This window comes from Eublepharis macularius, chromosome 1 (genome assembly GCF_028583425.1).
Source record: "Eublepharis macularius isolate TG4126 chromosome 1, MPM_Emac_v1.0, whole genome shotgun sequence".
Taxonomy (NCBI): domain Eukaryota; kingdom Metazoa; phylum Chordata; class Lepidosauria; order Squamata; family Eublepharidae; genus Eublepharis; species Eublepharis macularius.
Window position 1 is genome coordinate 28,302,099 of NC_072790.1, and position 23,519 is coordinate 28,325,617.

Below are 23,519 nucleotides of genomic sequence, written 5' to 3' on the forward strand. Positions count from 1 at the left end.
CAACTATCTAAAATGGTGTTTTTCTCAAGCGTTCCAAGAACTCTTCCAACAGAGTTACTGCCCTGGGGCAATGACTCAGAACAGATGGTAGTTATTAGGCATGTGCTTGCTGGGAGGGGCAGGGGTCAGATGTAACTCCTCAACAACCCTTGATTGTCTGGCCAGTGGCTGCAACAACATGGTGCATTCCTTTGCTGCTGCAGTAACCAGGAGGGTGTAGGGGGAACCAAGATCATTGCAACCGACGGACCTCTGGTAATGGCTGGTGCCAATCTAAGGTTGGCAATCTCCAGGTCAAGTCTGGAGATCTCCCAGAATTACAATGACCTCCAGACTACAGACACATACGCTTATGAAGCCTACTACTAACATAACGGAGAAACCAGCTATGACCATATTTTAGCCTCGGCTTCCTAATTGGAGCTTCCCACTTGCCCTGGAGCGTCCACAACAAGTCATGCTCCATCATGTTCCAATTGTCCTATTTCTAGGTTCTTTCTCTCATCTGTACACTCATCTTTCTCTCATCTGTACACTCATCTGTACAAGCAGCGAGGACCATGCCCGTGCATTCCCAACAGCGATATAAACAACCAAGAGAATCCTCCCTGTATGGAAGTAGCCTCAGGGTCCCTCTAAACATTACTTCTTGTACGTGTTTGCCATGGAGCCAACCCATGCACCGCAAAATCACTCCACAGCTCTGGGGAGTGGCTTCTGTTTTTAAAAAAGGAGAGCCCTAATGGGATTGGAAAACTGCTGCTAGGGGAGGGAGATCTCCTGCCTTTCTCCCAAGCTTTTTTCCCCATGCAAAAACAGTGTGGGGATGGCGGGGGGGGGGGTGTTCCCATTTCTGCTGCCTCACGTGCATACAATACCTCCATACAGAGCAGCAGAAAGAGGAAACACACACGCACACCATTTTTGCACAGGGAGTAAAGCTTTAGAGAAAGAGGAGCTTTCCCTCCCCAGCGGTAGCTTTCCGAGCCCATTTGGGCTCTCCTTTTTTTATAGAAGCCATTCCCCAGAGCTGCTGTGCGACTGAGCGGGGTACAGGTCCGTGCTGAACTCGTACAAGAAGTACCATTTAGAGTGACTCTTAGATGGGAACAAAACAACACCGCAGCAGAAACAGGGACAATAAACAGAGGACTTTACAGGCATTGTATCACTTTCCCTGGCATTTACTGGCATTATGTCACAAGTCCAAACTTGAACTGCCTCTGAGGAAGAAGGTAACACATAGACCAGACCAGGCAGCCCTTTTTTGCCGACAGGAAATATACATCCAGTGCACAGTTCTGCTCCAGTTGACTGAGCTAAGCACATCTGCTGGTTTCAGTGTCCCATTCAGGCCAGACATGGGGGAAGAACAACAGAAGGTTATAATAATGTTTAATCACAGGAAAGACCTTTATAGGAAATCTGGCATAGCCTTACTGGAAAGCAAACCAGGCCCTTTGATTAAGGCTTGGCAGGTTAAGAAATCACGGCAGTCTGTTGGGGAAGTTTAAGCTCAAGACTGTGAAAACGTCCATTGCTGTTTTCTCTGTGGTTGTCATCTAATGTTGTATTAGCTTAAACCCATCTTTTCATTTCCTTTCAAGAATAACAATTGGAAGGGTTTTTTTTTCATTGAGAGAAGGGAGGGTTTTAAAAAATACTATTGTACAATGCATGAAAGGCAATCCCAGTGCCATATTACAGGGGCAATCAAGGACGCAAGGCCATCATGCAGTCTCTACAGATACAGGTGGTGGAGAATGCCCTCAAGTCATAGCTGATTTATGGCTACCCCTGGTGGAGGTTTCATGGCAAGAGACTAATGGAGGCGGTTTGCCATTGCAACCTTGATCTTCATTGGAGGTCTCCCATCCAATTACTAACCAAGTCCAACCCTGCTTAGCTTCTGAGATCTGACGAGATCAAGCTCACCTAGGCTATCACACACCTGGGCTGAATCCACACGTCCCAACATAGCGCTAAACTGTCGGAACGATAGCCTCTTCCTGGTGTGATTTCTGATGTCATCACATCACGATTCCACTCTTGTGGTGCAATGACATCAGAAATCGCGCCAGGAAAATGCTGTCATTCTGACAGTTTGGCGCTATGCCGGGACGTGTGGATTCAGCCCTGCTTAATTCAGATATTCAGTCCAGTGCAGGGATCCTTCCAGCCCATTTTCTCCAGGATACCTCTGCTCCTATAATATCCATGTGTGAGATGACATAATTAATTGTTATTATATCATACGCAATGTTTATTGTTAACATATCATACTTGATGTTATGCGCTCTGAGCCTGCTTGCAGGAAGAGCGGTCTATAGATGTAATAAATAATAATAACAACAGGCTTTATCTTTGCAGAGCCAACTGCAAGTGGGCAGCCCCCTATGGATTTGGTGGCACTCCACAGAATCAGACGGTTGAAATCAAAAGGATCCTCGTTCATCAGCCTCTAAGGAAATGGAGTTCAATGTGAGAACAATGGGCACAGGGCAGAAAAGCTGGTCGGCGAGTACTTTTGGGGATAGCATGTAGATTTGCCCATTCCCCGCAATTGTTGGCTAGAGGCCAGTTCTCATGATTTCCACCTGTCGGAGCTGCTGCAGGGAAAGCTTGTGTATGGGCCGAAGGAATACACAGGCGTCTGTGTGCGCTGGCTGGTTTTTGGGCCACTCAGAGTGATGTACACCATGGAAATTGTATGTACACATAACCAGAAACGAAGGAATCAAAAATCAGCATGACCAGCAGTTACCCCGGCGGAGGCACTTGTGCAAACCCTCAGCTGACCAATAGATGGGGGAGGAAGTCATTCGGTATCTTTAATTGTTTGCCATTGTGGAAGAAGCAATCACAAGGCTGGCCTAGATCCGGGGGCATAGCATCAAGGAATGCTACTGGACAGCTGATGTGGTAAAGTGCCTAAGAGGCAGGAGCTATGAACCAAATCCAAGTGAGTTCAAATCTCCCTTCCATTGTGAACTCACATTATCTTACACAAGCTGTAAGATAAGCTCTGTCATCTTCCGAGTTCCACCTGGAACAGGGAGGTAATACTGCATTTACATGGTGCTTGTGAGCCATACAACATCCATCCTTATAAAAATCCGCAGGCATAACAATGGCCCTGAAATATTGGTTGTACGAAGTATATATCAGAGAAGCATTTTCTTACTTTCATCCTAAGGGCTCAAAATAGAGGAGACAATGATCTCAAGACTAGTTCCATATAATGCACACTGCTAGCTTGTGCGCCATCAGTGTGTCTCAAAGCCACACAGGAAGGCAGAAATTGTGTTTACAATTAATCATTAAGTGCCATCAAGTCACAACTGACACTCATGGGGGTTTCAAGGCAAGAGATGAGCAGAGGTGGTCTGCCACTGCTTTCCTCTGTATAGTTGCCCAGGTTTTCCAGGGTGGTCTACCATCCAAGGCCAACCCTGCTTAGTTTCCAAGCTCTCGACCATTTCAGACTAGTCTGTGCTATTCAGGCTGTTTACCCCTTACTCGTTCACAATTTATTTTTTTATTTATTTGCTTCTATGCTGCTCTTCAGAGTTGTGCTCAAGGCAGCTTACAATTAAAAAACAAGCCATTTTTTTTAAAAAGCCATTACAAATACGAACCCCTGCCTTGTTCCTCCCATCTTAAATATAAAACATGCATGTTAAGTCTTTTCTCTTTCAACATGCTACTAGATCAGGAGGAACTCGAAAGCAGAGATGGGCACGAACCTAAATACGACCCCAAAAAACCCAAGAACCAGGTTGGTTCGGGGTTCACGAACCAGCGTTCGTGGAAGCTCCTTTTCACGGAACTTCCACAAACGGTATACTGGTTCGTTGGGTCATATTTACAGGGGCAGTTTAAATGGTCATTTCCCCAGGGAAATGGCCAGTAAACTGCCCCTTTAAGGGACTTGCAAGGGCAGGTCCCTTTAAACTATCAGGTGGCAGGGGGGGATTCCCCCACCACCACCTGCCAGCTGATAGTTTAAAGGGACCTGCCCAAACCCCAGCCCCCCTACCCCCCCATCCCCATCCCCACACTTACCTTCCCCTGTGGTGTGGTGTCCTTCCTCTCCTCCCAGGAGGGACGGGAAGGCTATTTTCGGCCTCTTCTGCCACCCTGGGGGCCCGCAAGGTGGCAGAGGAGGCCGTTTTTGACCTCCCTGCCCCTCAAATGGCACCACGAACCACAAACTGGTTCATAACCGGTCCAGTTCCGTAGTTCGTGGAACCCATGAACCATGAACCTCCTGGTTCATTTTTTTTTTGGTTCAGTGCCCATCTCTACTCAGGAGCCCCAACTCAAAGTGAGACCGTGCTATTCTGCAATTTGAAGGGCTCACAGGAAGTTAAATTTATTTATTTAGATATTTAAAATATGTATATCCCACCTTATCCCCTTACACTCAAGGCAGCTAATAGAGCAACAACAAGTTGCAAGGACACCAACACACTTCATCGAGATTACACACAGGTTAATAATGCAACTAAAGTTATCAAAGCAGTTTGTTTTCCAGCAGATGTCTGCTGAAATAAAACCGCTGTAAACACCTTCCTCAACCATCAAGTGAAGACAACCTCCAAATCCACTCTGGTAAGCCATTGCAACAAACCGGATCTACCACACAGAAAGCTCATGAGCTGGGTGTGACCATACAGACAATCTAAGGAGACCGTCCCACCAGGAGAAGACTTCCGAAGAGCATAACTCGCACATGGATGGGAGAATAATGAAGTAATAACCAGCACTTTGAATCGGGCCCAGAAGCAGATAGGAATTGTATGTTTCAAGTGGTGGACTCCAGACAGTAGCATGCTTCTGCGTTTTGTACCAGCTGAAACAGCACAGCGCAGTAGTCTAACCAAGGAATACTGCTGCTCAATGGTGACCCTGGCACAGACTAATTCAAGCTCTTAATCCTGTGGGAAATGTCAGGGGGAGTAGCACATAGAGCCAGAATTTGGTTTCAAAAAATGAATTTTTAAAAAGAGCACATCATAAAACCAAAGGCCTACATTCTTAGCACTAAGGCTGAGCTGAAACCCAGCAAGGAATCTTCTTGCGTTAGTGATATAACAAGCAAACAAAACTCCAATTTCCCGCCCCCCCCCCCATGTCCCCCCATGTCTGGGAAAAGAGGTGGTGGACTCAGTCGTGGAACTCCAGACCGCACAATGACGTCACTTTGGGTCAGCTGGAACAAGGGGGGAGTTTTTAAAAGTTTAAATCGCCCTCGTTGAAAATGGTCACATGGCCGGTGGCCCCGCCCCCTGATCTCCAGAGAGAGGGGAGTTTAGATTGCCCTCCGTGCCACTGAGCTGCGTGGAGGGCAATCTAAACTTCCCTCTGTCTGGAGATCAGGGGGTGAGCCCACCGGCCATGTGACCATTTTTCAGAGGTGCCAGAACTCCATTCCACTGTGTTCCTGCTGAAAAAAAGCCCTGTCTGTTAATGGTCTGAACAGAAAGTTGCCTCAGGAAATAGATAGAAAGCACAAATCCTACTTTCTATCAAATGCAGCCTCAGTTAGGAGGCTGTGGCCAATCACAGCCCCATGACAAAGTGTATGTGCATGATACAGATATGTGCACATTCATGAGGGTTGCATATACAATTCTATGTGTGTGCACTTTTTAAAGAAAAAAACTCTAGGCTTGTTTCTGAGAATGTTGTATGAGAACTGGCCCTGGACACTAAGCAGTGAAGAAAAAAATAGTGCATTTACTTCACATTACCTGCGGAGGGCAGTAGCAATATCTGTAAACAGGAGGTTGCTAAGATAACACTTAAGAATGGGAAACAGTTGCATATCTAAGAATGGGGAAATCATAAGCTTGTTTAAGAGAGATCAATATATTGCAAGAGACTGGAAAATAAATGAAGGGGAGAGGAGAGAGAAATCTTTAAGAAGTCAGACAACTTGATTTGTGAGGGGAGATTGAGGGAACCAAGCATGGATAGTTCGGCAAAAGAATTATACGGAGCAGCAAAAGAACAGCAATTCTATGCAAGCACTTAAAGTGTCAACTTGAGGGAGGGGATTCATTGGTTAAGAGAGAAGGTTGGATTCTACCCAGGCCCAGGGTGCAAGTTTAATTTTAAAAATTAAAAATGTGCTGCTACAGTCACGCGGATCTCAAAGAATTCTTGGCTCAAGTCTAGTATCATAATCCCCGGACACCCTTGCATGTTCCAGGTAGAATGTTTTCTCAACCAAATGGCATGGCTTGGGGACCATCTGTTCTCATGTGTCACCTTGTCTGCTGGAAACATTCGCACAGGGCAAGAGATCTAGCAGGCTAGCATGTCATGGTGATGTTATTTCTTTATCCCATGTATCTTACCCAGGGCTTTTTTTCTGGGAAAAGAGGTGGTGGAACTCAGTGGGTTGCCCTCAGAGAAAATGGTCACATGGCTGGTGGCCCCGCCCCCTGATCTCCAGACAGAGGGGAGTTTAGATTGCCCTCCGCGCTGCTGCAGCGGCGTGGAGGGCAATCTAAACTCCCCTCTGTCTGGAGATCAGGGGGCGGGGCCACCAGCCATGCGACCATTTTCAAGAGGTCCCGGAACTCCGTTCCACTGCGTTCCAGCTGAAAAAAAAGCCCTGATCTTACCTTTATTCCAGAAAGTACAAGTGGCATGGCGTGGCTGATTCCATTTTACCACTGAAGTACAGTAGAAGCCTCAGGGGGTAAGCTAAGTGAAAGTTACTGGTATATGACAAGTTATGTTAAATAACATGTGGAAGACCCAAATAAATGCTAAGTTTTATTGTAGTTGTACTGTAGTTCTGCATTGTACATATTAGCCCTGTATGTGCTGCTTCTTTGTAAAGGTGCCCTTAAGATGATCATGCTATTGTCCTATGAGAACACATGCAATTACCATTATTATAAATATTTGTGCATTTGATCCCCCATCTGGTTTGCACAGAGTTAATATGGAGTAGGCAGGATCTGGTTTTGACTGTTGGCCTATCTGTTGCTATACTTCAATTGATCATTTTACTGTTTTATTGCAGTTTGAAAAATTGTTTATTTTAAGCTACCTTGAACCATTGTTTTCCTAAAGGGAAGTTAACCATTTTTAAAATAAATACGTATATTGCCAAGAAAACAGTACCAATAGGGCACTCTTTTGACCGAGTACAGATGTGGCCAGTTATGCAATACCTGATAGCTGTACAATATGCAACAGAAAAATCAAAACCAGGGATGATAGATCACCCTCTGTTTGGATCACAATTAGTTCACAAATCGTGAATGACACCAATGAACAATAAAAAAGTGGGATTTTATCTTCAAAAATGCATTCATAATAACAACAACAACATTCGATTTATATACCACCCTTTAGGACAACTTAATGCCCACTCAGAGCGGTTTATAAAGTATGTTGTTATCATCCCCACAACAAACACCCTGTGAGGTGGGTGGGGCTGAGAGAGCTCCAGAGAGCCGTGACTAGCCCAAGGTCACCCAGCTGGCTTCAAGTGGAAGAGTGGGGAATCAAACCCGGCTCTCCAGATTACAGTCCCGTGCTCATACGACAAACTGGCTCTCATGTACATTCTTGCCATTCTGATGAACCATGTCACACAGCTTTGGATGTTCCTTTTACATCTATTCACGTCTGCAACTGGCCGTCCTTTCAGCTTTAATCTAGTCACATCATTAAGAATAGTGCTATTTGTATTTGTCCTTGGCTCTTCACCAGTAGCCAGCTGAGTGCCATCTGACCTGGGGGTCCCGTCTTCCAGCACAATATCTCATTTCATTTGGGATTATCTCATTATAGGGGTTTCAAGGTAAGAGATTAGCAGAAGTGGTTTACCACCGCTGCCTTCTACTTTGCAGTACTAACCAGGGTTAGTTGAAATGACACTGCTGTTGTCTGTGAAAGATCCTCCGCCAGTATCACCTGCCACTACTGCTGCTTCCCAGTAGCTAACCTGCAAGAATTCCTCCGCTCCCATCACCTTTGGAACATTCAGTTCTCTTCTACTGATGTGACCATTAACAATAATGATAACATTCGATTTATATACCGCCCTTCAGGACAACTTAATGCTCACTCAGAATGGTTTACAAAGTGTGTTATTATTATCCCCACAACAATCACCCTGTGAGGTAGGTGGGGCTGAGAGAGTTCTGAGAGAGCTGTGAATGACCCAAGGTCACCCAGCTGGCTTCAAGTGGAGGAGTAGGGAATCAAACCTGGTTCTCCAGATTCAAGTCCTGCTGCTCTTAACTGTTACACCAAACTGGTTCATGGATTTCTGAAGGGGGTGGATACATCTTATTCTGATGTTAGCTTTGACCATTCCACCTTGAGTGACTCTTCCAGGAGTTTAGATTCTTGACCAAGGCTGTGCTCCTGACGGTGTTGCTCTCAGCTTCACTGACACACTCAAACCGCATTAAGGTGTGCATCCAAGAAGGAGCCAATGAACCAGAGCATGACGAAATTTATTTTTGATTTTTGATCTTTGATTTATGATGTGGGCTGAACCATCATGCGTTTGAGCATCCCCAATTTCAGGCAAATTAACCAAAAGAAGAACGAAGTGTTACAGAACAACTTCTCATAAATGCTGAAATTGTAGATAGGTGTCAGCAGGTGATCTCTGTATGTGGTGGATATTTCCAGTAGTTCAAAAATTGGGGGGAAGAAATCATTCAAGAAGGAAAGGCAAAAGAATACGTTACAATTGTCTAATATACTCTAGGTGACTATCTGGATTAGGTTAAGAACCACAGGCCATAAACCTTATAAAAACGTGGAAATTTTTACTTTTTGTTTGATTTATTCCTTATATTACAAAAGCAGGCATTTGGTATTAGTTATTTGTTGAGGAATTTATTAGCTTTAAAATTGGTCACCTGGGTCAAATTAGAAAAGGAAGGAAAAATGGGCTTTATTCATTTTGATGACATCATAAAAATCAACAGCTGCCCATATGCAGGTATTCTCTGTGGTGGCCCCCGCCCTATGGAATGAGGAGGTCAGGAGAGCCCCAGTCTCCTGGCCTTCTGCAAATGATGTAAAACTGGATTATTCAAAAGGGCTTTTTACTCAGATAGGAGAGCTGTGTTGAAAGGAGGGGGTCTCAAAAACATGCTTCACTAATGAGTTAGGGACCATAGATTTCACCACTATGTTGCCTTATGTCATATCTGTTGCTTTAAGTATGTGCTCCTATGTACTACCTGTTGCTTTAAGTTTGACCCTACTTTAAATTCTATGTTGTCGAATGTCAGTCCTAGAATTGCTTTTGCTTTGTTTCGGCATTTTTTCAACTTTGTATTGGATTTTTGCTAATGTTATGTCTTTGTAAACTTGCATTTATTTATCCTATAGCATTGTTTATCGAAATGTCCTTGATATTGACTGTGCTAATCTCACACTATGCAATCCACCTTAAGTCTCAGTAAGAAAGCGGACTATAAATGACATAAATAAAATAATAAATAACTAAAATTGAGCTACCAATCAGAATGGGTTATCACATCAAAACTAATACATCTTTCAGAAGAACTTAAAGAAGTTTTGCCACCTTACCTGATATGGACATCTGGTCTGGCCCACGAACTGTGTCAGGAAGCAAACAAAAACACAGGCCCACAACAACGTACCCTCTAGGTTTCTACTTCACACATTCTCCCTCCTGGATCCAGAATGACTTGGTTCACCAGGATGCCTCAACTGTCTTTTAATCATGCACAAAGATCAACCAAATAGCCCCAAAGCTACTGCACAGCCACCAACCAGTTCATAAGAAGTTTATGATATTTGCCATGTCAACATACTAATCTTAGAGTCGCATCACCATAACAGCGCCCTTCAAATACGGTAATTTTCTACGGCAAACTTGTTTGCAGTGTCCCTAGTTGAAATGCGTGTTTGGATTAAAAGCTCTCTCTCCTGTTCTCTAAGACTGTTTAATGACGCTCATAAGTAACACATTTCAGATGAAAAGATATTCTTAGTGCGGCATGTAACCGTGCCTGGAATCTATTAATTAAGACATAAGCACCTAATGCCCAGTAGCATTGTTCTTACGATGTATTTTCAAATTCCAAGGGTAATTCTAGCTGTCGGGCGAATGTGGGGAGGAGAAAATACACAAGACTTTGCTTTTGAGAATGTGTATACACTAAACGGAGGATAGTAGCACAGTAAATATAGCCCAACAGGAAGCTTATTTTTGAGAGAGAGGTTTTGCTTTATGTTGTTTTATTGTATTGCTCTCAAACCTCCCACATGTCAGAAAATAGAGCCCACAAACAAGAGTGCCGGTTGAAAGACAAAGGCGGAAAAATATACAAAGGAGAGGTGTTATTCTTGAAACACACCTAATAGAGTAAGATTTTTCACCTGCTGCTCAGGATCACAGCAAAAGTAATCCCTTTGAACTGTCTCTGTCCTTCCTCCCAAGAGACAATTGATTTTTATCTCTCTCTCTCTCTCTGCTTCTTCTCACAAAAGAAAAAAAATCTTTCAAGAGCTGCTTGCATTAGATGACACCTACTTCACCTCTAGCTGCTCCACCTTAGAGTGCTGCCCCATCGATCACCTTGAGCTTGTAATGACCAAGTTGCAGGTAAACCAGAGAAAGCAATCAGGCACAGGGAGTTCAAGGTTTCCTAACATCGAAACTGACAGGTGTCGTGGACCCAAATACAGACACCTCCTCGTCAGTTGAAGAGGCCAAAGACTCAGAGCCTCTCAACACATCTTACACGAGGGCGCTCAAGTATAGGGAGATGCGATGTTAGCCAGGAAGCATAGTTTAAAAAGACAGCGCCAAAGGCTCTATCCATTTCATCTCTCCACAGGAGGGAAAGATAGCACCTTTCATATTCGCCTCCCCAAAGGCCTCCCTGCTGGAATCAAAACTGGGGCAGTGATCCAACTCACACCGAAAAGGCCCTTCTTACTCAAGAAGAAATCAGCCAAATACCCGAACCGTATTGGCCTTTTCTAAACGCTTTTTCCGAGGAGGAAGCTGATACCCTACCCCCGCACCGACGAACGGACTGTGCGGTGGAAATTTTACCCGGAGCCTCACTGCCCAAAGGACGGCTCTACCCCATGAGTCTCCAGGAACGAGAGGAGCTCCGGAAATTCATCGACACCAACCTCCAACGAGGGTTCATCCGCCCAGCCAATAGCCCCCACGCCGCTCCGGTTCTCTTCGTGAAGAAGAAGGATGGGGGACTACGACTGTGCACGGACTTTCGAGGACTTAATGCAGTGTCCACCAACAACGCCTATCCGATACCACTCATCCGAGACCTTCTCAACGTCGTGGCCCAAGGTAAGATCTTTACAAAATTAGACTTAAAAGATGCTTACTTCCACGTCCGTATCAAGGCAGGGGATGAGTGGAAAACCGCGTTTAATACGCCCCTCGGACAATATGAATACCTAGTTATGCCTTTTGGATTGACGGGAGCCCCGTCTGTATTCATGTCCATGATAAACGAAGTTCTGCACGAATTTCTGTACAAAGGGGTGGTGGTGTACCTTGATGATGTCTTAATTTATTCGGACACAGAGGAAGAACATATTCAAATGGTACAAAAGGTCCTGGCCACCTTGATGAATAATAAACTGCCCATCAAGTTGTCCAAATGTGAATTCCATAAAACCGAACTCACTTACCTTCGGTATTGCATCTCCCAAGAGGGTTTAAAAATGGATCCAACCAAAATACAAGCGATCCAAGACTGGCAAACACCCGCCACCCGTAAAGAACTGCAATCCTTCCTGGGTTTTGCCAACTTCTATAGAGACTTTATAGCAAATTTCGCCCAAATCACGCTCCCCTTAACAGAGTTATTGAAAACAAAAGACAAAGGGGAACAAGCTAAAAAACCCTCCTCCAAACTACAATGGACCTCCGATTGCCAAACTGCTTTCGAATGCCTAAAAGAGCAATTTGTAACGGAACCCATCCTCTCCCACCCCAACGAACAGTCCCCTTTCATAGTGCAAGTCGACGCCAGCGATACGGCAATAGGGGGAGTTTTACTGCAGAAGGGGGAGGATGGAAAATTGAGGCCTTGTGCATTCTTGTCTAGAAAATTTTCAGAGGCGGAGAGAAATTGGAATGTGTGGGAGAAGGAGGCTTTTGCAGTAAAAGCGGCCCTTACTAACTGGAGACATTGGCTGGAGGGGGCGCGATACCCCTTCGAGGTCTGGACAGATCATAAAAATCTGGAGGCCCTCCGAAGCCCACGCAGGCTGAATGCCAAGCAATTGCGATGGGCGGAATTCTTTTCCAAATTCAACTTCACTCTAAATTATCTCCCGGGCAAAACTAACTTCTTGGCGGACGCCCTATCGCGCATGCCCCAACACAGGAGCAAACGGGAGGAGACTGTCGACACGGTCTTCTCGCCTACGCAACTTGGGGGCGTGGTGACTACTCGCGGTCGAGCCAAGCAGCCCCTCCCGGCCAACCAGGAGTGGAAATCGAAACTTAAATCTGAGGTGGAAAAGGAGGGGGATAAAGCTCCGCGAAACAAACTGGTCCAATCCCCACAAGGGGATTGGCTGGCTGGAAGCAAGTTTTATGTCCCAGACAGCCTCAAACTGGAGGTCTTACAGCGCTGTCATGATGCTCCCACTGCTGGTCATTATGGGTATCTGAAAACATTACATCTAATCCAAAGGCAATTCTGGTGGCCGGGCATGCGCAAAGACATTTCCCAATATGTTAGTTACTGCCCCGTTTGCCTCAGCGCCAAAACCAGAAAAGGAAAACCTCCGGGTCTCCTGCAACCATTAGAAACACCCAACAGACCTTGGGAAATAATATCTATGGACTTTATCACTGATCTACCTATTTCAAAAGGACATAATTGCATTTTAGTCGTGGTAGATCTGTTCTCCAAACAAGCTCATTTTATTCCCTGTACAGCTATACCTACTGCCCGAAAGCTAGCAGATTTATTTTTAAAACACATCGTAAAATTACATTCTTTTCCGTCCAAGGTGATTTCGGATCGCGGCGGACAGTTCGTTGCCAACTTCTGGCGGGAGCTTTTGAGAATGTTGAATATTGAGCAAGGCATCAGCTCAAGCCACCACCCACAAACCGACGGACAATCCGAAAAAACAAACCAGATACTAGAACAATTTCTTCGTTGCTACATTAATTTCCAACAAGATAATTGGGTGGATCTTCTCCCTTTGGCAGAATTCTCATATAACAACAGTGTACATGCTTCCACTGGAGAGGCCCCTTTCAAAATTATCTATGGAGCTCACTTCAATCCCTTCCCGTTGGACACTCCTCCTCTCCATTCCTCTACTTTGCCAGACGTATCTTCATGGTGGGGGGAGGCGGCGCAACAATGGACTCTTATTAAGAAACATCTTGAAAAAGCCAAACTGGATTACAAAAAATACGCAGACCGCCATCGTGTGGCCGAATGGGATTTACAACCTGGAGATCATGTATATATTTCCACAAAGAACCTGAAACTAGCTCAGACAAGCCGCAAACTCGCTCTGAAATTCCTGGGACCTTTCCCTGTGCGCAAAATAATAAATAAAGTGACTGTTGCTGTAACTTTGCCCAAGAATTTACGCCATGTTCATGATACGTTCCATGTCAGTCTTTTAAAAAGAGCTCCTATCGATGACAAGTGGCACATCAAAGCTCCACCCATTCCAACTTTGATTGACGACCAAATACACTATGAGGTACAACAAATTTTGGACTCTAAACTCAAACGAAACCAGCTTTTTTACCTCATTAGATGGAAGGACTTTGATTCTGGGTATGATGAGTGGGTGAATTCTGTACATGTTCATGCTCCTAGACTGACCAAAGCTTTTCATACTCGCTATCCATATAAACCAGGGGGGGATCTATTTTAAGGGGGGCAGAATGTCAGATCCAGTGTATATCTAAACTGTACTGACTCCATTTTCTAATGCTTCTAGTGTTTAAGTGCTTTCTTCCCAGGTGCACCAGTTCCCAGGCAGCGTTCCCACCGGAGGCGACTGTTTTGTCTAACACCGTTCCACCAAGCATTGGCCTTGAAGGAGAGCAGCTTCCCAGGACTGAGAGATATTGTTTTGAGAACTGTGGGGGGAGGCAAATCCAGATGGGTATTGTCACTCTGTACCTAATACTTTGCCCTTCATTGGTAACAATGATCATGTACCATCCTGAGTCTCCTATTCAGGACAGTGGACTATAATGGACCTTTTCTGCAGTAAAGTTTCCTTTTCCAAACAATGGACTTGTGTTTGCTTCTAAAGGGAACCCTGTAGTGAGAGCCTTATTTAGCCACAGTCTGACACATGGCACCTTCAATTACTGGTGGCCTACTCCTGCAGAGGAGGGACCTGTATCTCCACCTCCTTGAAAGAGTATTTAAAGTATCGTCTGACCTTTGCTGGAACAAAATCATGATCCCCTATTGCAGGGGAGGCCAAACTGCGGCTCGGGAGCCACATGTGGCTCTTATAGACATATTGTGCGGCTCCTGGAGGTCTCTGAGTATTGCCGTAGCCGTAGTGATGTCACTTTTATGATGTCACTTCCAAGTAAAAAGTCCAGTGATGGCTCTTCCCAAGCTCCACCCCTTCTAACAATGTCATTTCCAGCATACTGCACCAAAACCCCACCCCTTTGTGTGATGTCACTTTCAGGACACTCCCCCAAATCTACCTCCCCATCTGAAGTCACTTCAATTTATCATGTCTTGCGGCTCTCAAACATCTGACGTTTATTCTATGTGGCTCTTACATTAAGCGAGTTTGACCACCCCTGCCCTATTGGATCCTGCTGCCTTGGCTCCTAGACCTGAGCCTCCAGCAGGACAAGTGTATGTTCCAAATGGAACGTTGTTAACAGTCACCCAAAGTATCAGGATAACTGGTACTGCCTGTTGCAGCAACTAGGGGACTAAGGTACAAGGGCTATAGAAGGCAACTTAATTTTAAAGGGTAAGGACCATGTGATCTGGTACATGCACATAGGGCTCTATGCTTACGTGGCTCACATAGATGCTGTTGCAAATGGTGCTTTACTAGTAAGAGCAAGAGCTGGTTTGTGCACATGGTGCATGCATACACAAGGCCGAGGAACAGGAAAACACAAGCATATCCTTAGTTGTGGCTCTAACTGCATCCTACAGAAAGATTTATGGATGTGCCTTTTTGTCTCTGTACATGGAGGACATTGTGAAAATAATACACACAAAGAGTGAAAACGTTTTTACAAAATTTGACCTTTTTGATATGTTACTGTGGGATACCAGCAGTTTACAGATTGCCAGCAGAATTTCAAGGAGGAATACATTTTCAAAAACCATTTCAGACGAGAAAGCCATGTCGGTCTGCAGCAGAACAGCAAGATTCAAGAAGCTATTGAGAGTCAAAGCTGCCTTCACCAGATACAGGTAGGAATGGAGGCCCTTCTGATTCGGATATATAAGGACTCAGGGATCTCCATTCCTCCTTGTATCTGATGAAGGGAGCTTAACTCTTGAAAGCGTATGCCCTAGAATTCTTATTGGTCTTTAAGGTGCTAGTGGACTCAATTTTTTATTTTCAAAAACAAGTGATGCATAGCATCCTAGCCTTCTAGTAAGATTTGCGCATCTAATAAACCCGTCTCAGACATTCCATGGGATTTCCTACATACACGTAGGTTCTATACGTGTTTCAATTAACATGTTTATCGGGGTGAAGTTTGCCACCATGATCCCACTCTCCTCTCCCCGTCCGCCCTCCCATAGTCCTCCTAGACACACATTCACTGCACATCTGAAAAGGACTAAAGTGTCAGCTTTGTTGGAAGAGGAGGATTCAACACTATTCCTTTCCTTAGGCTTCAGAGGGGAACAAACCAAAGAGTTAAAAAAATAGAGAGGTCAGGGCACTCTGTTCACTGTTCTGACTATCCTCTGATATGTAGACTGCTACTCTCAGGACTTCCTCCCTCTCACCTATTCTCTTCCTGGCTTTGTTCTAGGCAATATCTCTCTCCTTCTCCTCCCTCCATCTTGGCAGTATGGATGCAAGACTTGTCCTCACATCCATGCCCGTCCTTAGACTAGATAGGCAGTTAGGATCTGACTCTCCTCCTCTCCTATCAGAGTATGGAGTTCCTAGAATAAAGAACTCTTACTTCCTTTCTAAATATAAACAAGTGTGTGCTTTGTTATTTTCTCTCCTGCATACACACCAGCCTTCAGAACCAGCTCACAACCACCTATAATCACGCTTCCTCTGCTAAACGATAGACTCTGCTAATGGCCCAAACACAGAATCCTTTCATTAGGCTTCTGGGCCCAACATACGATTTATTTATCAAGTTTTGCTTTCGAAAATAATTTTGTGCCTCATCGGAAGTTGCAGCCTCCAAAGTAAATGCGAAACAATGCAAAGAATGGTGGGCTGCATCAGTGAAGAGCCCCATCCTCTGTGCTGTCTCACTGCCGGCAGAGGGCACTGAACCCAGCTTCCCTCTTCCAGTCTTGCCAGTTGTTCAGGTGTGGAACGTTCTGATGTTGGAGGCCTGCCATCCATTTACTTTGCTGGGATAATGGAGCCCTAATGGACATGTGAGATTAATATCTTATCGGGTTGCCAGTTGCTTTCCTGCTCCCGTCATCTACCAGAGGCTAACCTGCAGCATTTCCACTTTAGCTAAGTGCTGCCTGTGCCGGGGCTTCATCCAAAAAAAAAAAAAAACAATGCATGGGGCATATCATGATCCATGGGGGATACCACTCTGCCGATGACAGATAACGGAGTCTCTCCTAATAGCAGGTATCACTCTCTGACCAAAGCACCTGCAGCGGAGAGAAGGCTTAATAGCTTTACAAAGGAGCAGATGCACCAAAAAGGATGGCAACTGAAAATAAAAGAGTCTCTCATCCCTTCGGCACCATAAGCGTGCTCTACAGTCTCGCATGTTGCCACTGGCTTTCCCTTGATCTTTCCTTCTCCTTTTCCTATATGCTTTCATTTGAGTTACACAGAATGACGTGTGTTAAGACTGATAGATTGTGCATAGGTTGTGCACCGGGGGTGGGAAGAGACAAGGTCCCATGAAGATATAAAGGGAGATATTTTACACAAGAATGCTTGAGCGAAGAGAGACACAATGTTAGCCAGGAAACATAGGAGACAGAGTAGAAGGCTTCATCACTTCCACCTCTCTACAAAGAGCCAGGACTCCAAGATGCTTCCTTGGAAGGTTTGTTAATTTCCCCTTCTCCCTTCAGGCTATGTTAATTTCACCTCCCTGTCAGAGAGGCAAAGAAGAAATAAACAAACTCTCCAAGGAGCGATCTCTTGGCTCTTTGTAGAGAAGTGATCTGCTCTGTCTCCTACGTTTCCCCAGCTAACAGTAAGAATCTCTCTTCACTCGAGCAGAGACTCAGAGAGAGGAACAAACGTCTGCAGGCAGACAGGCACTGAGGCCAGGTACCACAAAAGTCACCATGGGAAAGGAGGAGGGAAGGATGAAGTGTTTGTCACAGATTCATCAGCAAACGATGCTCAGCTCTGTTTAAAAGGTTTAATTACATGTTTGGAATTTACATGCAGTCTACGTACGTATGCCTCACATTTGGAGAACACTTACTGGACTCGTCTTATTTTTTGCTCAGTTGTGTTTTGCACCTTCAGGTAAGTTTTGTAAGAGAAGAGTTTTCAAAATAAAAAAAAATAGGATTTAAAATTATATATCTTGTTTAAGATGGTCATGCAGAACACTCCACACACCGAATAAAGAGTCACAACTGATTATTCCTGGTTATTCATTACTGCTTCCTATATATTAATGACACTGTAGACTAGAGGTGGTGAACTTGGTCACTTTACTCGGCACTAATCACTTTACTCTGCAGAGATTGGGGGAGCAGAAGTATATTTTATTGGATACCCTGACCTCCCCTCGGATAGCCAAGTTCTAGGGACATCGTCCATCAAAGATGGTAGCTATTGTAAGTGCTGGACTGCACAACGAATTCTCTCTGTGCCTCACTCCATTGAACTCTAATAAACATAAAAGCAGCATTAATTAAGGTGTCACCTGACTCCCGCTCCTTTTAACCGGGATGTCTCAAGTACTAAAACGTAGTCATTAAGCAGTTCAAGTGCCTTAATTCTCTGCCTTTACAATACCTTGAGTTCAGCTAAATCAGCCAAACGAAATAACTCTAGTCCTCCTGCATTTTCCCTAGCCGGGCACGTTTCCCTGCTTTGGTACTCTGTAAGCCACCACTGGGTAAAACAGTTATACCAACATAACCTCAGAGGAAGACCAAACATGGCTTCAGGGAACAGGAAGGGAAATTCTGAGTGAAAATTAACATGTCCTTATTTAATACCCTGTTGGTACATCAGCATGGTACAGTCGGATCTCTTCAGATCTTGAAAGATAAGCACGGGTGGTACTTGGATGGAAGACCACCAAGGAACGCAGGGGTTGCCGTGCAGAGGAAGACAGCGGCAGACCTCTTCTGGTTGGGAAGTAGCAGGTGTTTACGTTAAGTCGTGAAAGAGTTAAACTGTTGCTTGCGTTACTTAATTAGTAAACCTATTCGCATATATAACCACTTAGCTGCCGAGAAAGGTTTCCTGCCACAGGAATAGGAGTGTCTATGCTTGATGAAGTAGAATTAGGATTCTCTATTGGTCAACCAGTTTATTGGGGAAGGGCAATTAAGCAGAAAGATATGCAGAACTTTATTGCCCTTTGTTCCGTCTTCTCTCTCTAGTCTACCTTTCCCCATCTAGGATGGAACAGTCTGAAGACAGTCTCTGTCTAGTCTAGAAGCTAGCAAGATGTAGCTAGTAAGGCATTTCTTACTTTCTTCCAATGCAACCCTATTTTTATCCTTTATGTAGTAAACTATTTTTATAGAGCTAACTCTGGAGTGTGTGTGTTCTCATTAAGTCCAATGTGCATTTCTGCTAAACTCCGCTAGCTTAAGCGTTAAGAACATATCACTAACATGTCTGCCCCTTGAAAGCCTCTTGCAGGGATCACCATAAGTTGTTGGCAAGTTGACAGTGCACACATACATATTTAAGACCCCAGAAATATCCCACAAAGAAAGTCAAAATTCTAATTTCCTAACTCAAAAAACACAGACAAAATGAGACAGACTTCTGGGTCACTTCACCAGCCAAAGCATGCCATCCATCATTTCCAGGGTTCTTTCTGCAAAAAAAGGACTTTACTATAATTGGAATGATCACACAACTGTAAGATGAGTTCCAGAAAAATTACCAACACATAGTTCTTCCAAAATGAACAAGGCGGTCAAACCATCAAAATATCAGGAACAGGGCTGGATCTAGAGGGGGCAGGGGGGTCGCTTGCCCCCGCCACCGACAAAGAGGGGGCACTGGGCACGGCTGCCAACCAGGAGCGCACACCATGGCGTTGGTGGCAGCAGTGCTGGTGGTTGAGCAGGAGGGCTGGGAGGCTGCATGTGCACTATCCCGGCTGCCTGCTGCGCCGACAGCTGTGTCGGGCCCACAGCTGCTGTGCCCGGCTGGGAGTGTGTGCTGGTGGTGGCAGTGTGGGGCAACTGAGCGAGTGGGCTGGGAGGCTGCCCACGTGCTGCCCTAGCTGCTTGCCGCACCGATGGGGTGGCCGGCTCACAGCTGCTGGCCGGGAGCACACAGAATCGTGGGTACACTCCCGAGGGCAGCGTGCCCTGAGTGATGACATCACTTTTAGGAAGTGACATCATCATGCAGTCTGGGTGCATGCGCGCAGTTCGCGCGCGGGTATGACTGGTTGCAGGGGAGCCAACAGCACCGGAGCTGCCCCCAGGTGCTGGCGAGCCTCGCTATGGCACTGATCAGGAACAATTCATTTGGGGAGGGGGAACAGAGCTTTGTTTTAATCTCAGCTCTGCACTTAGTGAGAGGGACCTTTACATTCTGTCCATCTTTGTCTGTGACACTGGGAGCAAGGTCTTCTCGAGCAATGTCCTTGAGGGCAGGAGACACACAAGGTTGCAAAGCTGCATGAATTCAAGATTATCTTAAGCCTTGGCAAGCGAGGGCAGTCCAAAGTTTTGCAGCACCCAAGGAGAACCATAACTATGGAGTCTCAAACCTATCCAATAGGGAGAAAGTGAGAAGTCTAGAATGAACTCTTTACTTACTGGGGATTCAAAATGAACAGTGTAAAAGGAAACTCTTCAAAAGCTCTTCATGTTCCATCACAGCAGCAACAGAAGACCTAAGTTTGAGACTAAAAGCCTCGGCTTTCCAATCTCCAGGTTCGTTCTGGGGTGTACCCGTGTTCAAGTAATGAATTCCAGACTCAGCTTAAGGAGGGTTGCAAGGCATAAAGCACTCATACAAGGCAACAGACAACAAACAAACAAACCTTACTGTTGCTAGCTAAAAACCTGCCTGTCTAAAAACTTAAGTGCTTACTACCTTCAAGCAACTTTGGCTGTCGTTTTTCTTACCCATCTGCCTGCCCCCTCCATGTCTAGTTGGTCAAGATGGAAAGAATACAGAAGGGTATGGTTGCCAGGTCCCTTGACTCCCCCGACGGGAGATTGGGAGCCTGGCACTTACCCTGCTGCTTCCTGAGATTCTTTCCTTGTGGGCACACAGCACACACGCGCTCCCTGCTTGCGCGATGATGTCACTTCTGGGAAGTGATGTCATGATGTAGAGTCAAAGGCCAGTGCCACAGGTCAAAGGGTGCTCCCATGCTCACCAAGGGGCACAATTCGGCCCGAAACAGGCCCACTGTGGGGTGTGATTTGGGCTGCTGTGGGTGTGGGTACATGCTGCAGCGACCAGGGGGGCGTCCTGGGGAGTGTGCCCCCCTGACAGCCAAGTAAGTTGGCATGGAAGGGTGGGAGCAGGAGATCCCCAGCCCCAGGCGGGGGAACAGCACCCCTACTTGTTGTGTGTACTGAGAAGCCATCTTTTTCAAGAACTTAGCGCATCACCAGGCAACTCAGGAGCCAGTCAGGGCCAAGCATTACAGCTGTGAGAACATCTAGGGAGGACAGACAGAGACTCTCTGAGAGCCTCGCTACAAGTGACATCTTCCACGCGAAGGGCACTTGATCATTTTCGCAAGTCTTTCTGGGTACTGAAGTCCCTCTCCCACACCCCTTTTCCTTCTGTTCCTTCCCGTCTCCGTTAGCACGGCTGCCTGAAGAGACGGAGAAAGCCTACGAGAGCAGCTTTTGCAAATTGTCTTGCTGGGGGGTGGGGAATGCTCTAGAGAAAGCTGACATGTGAAGTCCTCCCCTCTCTGTTAGAACTGTTAGGATCGCTGCCTTAAAAGTCAGAGAAAACCTGCGTTTGCAAATAGTTTCTCTAGTCGCAAGCCTGCTCTCAATGATCTTTGGGGGCGGGCAGCTGCAACTTTCTAAGCTTTCTCTAGAGTATTCCCCCCCTCCCCGAGCTGCCCGCTGCAACTTTGCTAATCGTCTTGCTCGGGGACGGGGAAATACTCTAGAGAAAGCTTAGAAAGTTGCAGCTGCCCGCCCCCAAAGATCATTGAGAGCAGGCTTGCGACTAGAGAAACGATTTGCAAACGCAGGCTTTCTCTGACTTTTAAGGCAGCGATCCTAACAGTTCTAACAGAGAGGGGAGGACTTCACATGTCAGCTTTCTCTAGAGCATTCCCCACCCCCCAGCAAGACGATTTGCAAAAGCTGCTCTCGTAGGCTTTCTCCGTCTCTTCAGGCAGCCGTGCTAACGGAGACGGGAAGGAACAGAAGGAAAAGGGGTGTGGGAGAGGGACTTCAGTACCCAGAAAGACTTGCGAAAATGATCAAGTGCCCTTCGCGTGGAAGATGTCACTTGTAGCGAGGCTCTGAGACAGGCGTTCAAGGTCCAATTACTTGGGAACTCAGAGACCACTTGCAGGAGTCGTTGATCAGCTTAGCCAGCACATTTCAGGTTAGGGCAGAGCCTGTAGCCACTCACAACTGAATCGAAGTTCAGCCATTCTTTCTAAGATCCTGGCCTTAACTGGCAACTTCCATACACCAGCACAATGGGGGGAGTGCAGGAGTGGGCACACGCTATGAGCACCTATGGGAGGTTAGTACCCCACGGTCCCCCGCCCACCTCCGCTTGGGCCCTGGGACCCCTGGCCACCCTAAGAAGACCAGCGTCAGAAGACATGGACCTTCTAGAAGCAAGTTAACTTCAAGCTTCCCTTCAAGAGAGGAGAGGAGCTCCTCTCACCTTTTAGACTCGCCTCAAAATCTATTACCCTAGGCAATCACCTAGATTTGCCAAGCGGTTGGGCTTAGTAACAGCTCCTGTTACTCAAAGCCTATTTGGAAACTAGCAGAAACACCGTCTACCTGGTAAGCACATAGTTAGTGATAATTTATTTTGGAAATGAAATATGGAAAGCTTAGCTTCCAGTAACAGGTCAGATGAACCACACCTCTTCCAAGCAAGGAGGAAGTCTTGTTTATGGTCCCAAGACCAGTCACTATGGGACTGTGTTGACTCGTTATCACGTCTGTTGCAGGAGCAGCGTGCTTCCCACAGTTGAAATATTAAGATGCTACAAGCTGCTGGGACGGGCAGAAAGAGGTTATGTTCACTGTTGTGGCTCTGAGCATTAGGGAGATGGAAAGGAAGGTGATGGGAGTACACAGGGCTCTTTTTCAGTGGGAACGCAGTGGAATGGAGTTCCGGCACCTCTGAAAAATGGTCACATGGTGGGTGGCTCCACCCCCTGATCTCCAGACAGAGGGGGAGTTTAGATTGCCCTCTGGCATGGAGGGCAATCTCAATTCTCCTCTGTCTGGAGATCAGGGGATCGGGCACCAGCTATGTGACCATTTTCACCAAGGGCAATTTAAACTTTAAAAAACTCCCCCCCCCTTGTTCCAGCTGACCCAAAGTGACGTCATTGTGCGGTTCTGAGTTCCACCACTGAGTTCCACCACCTCTTTTCCCAGAAAAAAAAGCCCTGGGAGTACATATAATTGAAGTACGGTAATACTTTTTCAAGGCTTGGCAAAGAGAATAGTAAGTGTTGGCAGCTGTGCTCAGGGAGGACGAGAACCCGCCTGGAGATGCCTTCCTCATTTTCTACGGGCCCTGTAACACGCAGAATGGCCTTTGCTTATGTGCTTCATTAAAGGGTTAAAAGTGAAGATATAAAACGCTAAGTGTTTAGCTTGGGGGTCTTTGGCAATGGGAAGGCTTTGTCCGCTCTATCAGCTGCAGAGAGGGATTCACTGTGGCACTGAGAGCAGAAGAGTCCGAGGGCCCCAGAAAAGAACAGACAAGAACATTCCTATTGCAAGAAAACTTAGCATTTTCCTAGCAGCTCCATGAAGACTCTCAGTGGTGTTGTAGAGAATCAGGCTAGCCTGATCCCATCAGATCGTGGAAGCTAAGCAGAGTCAGCCCTGGTTTGTACTTGGATGGGAGATCACCAAGGAAGTCCGAGATCGCTATGAAGAGGCAGGCAAGGGCAAATCATCTCCGTTCTTCTC

General features: G+C 45.9%; 1 protein-coding gene across 1 annotated transcript in view; it reads right to left on the reverse strand.

The window, feature by feature from the left end:
• Nucleotides 1-23,519, reverse strand: part of LOC129323971 (protein eva-1 homolog C-like) — a 166,919-nt gene that overhangs the window by 102,848 nt on the left and 40,552 nt on the right. The window lies entirely within an intron of this gene.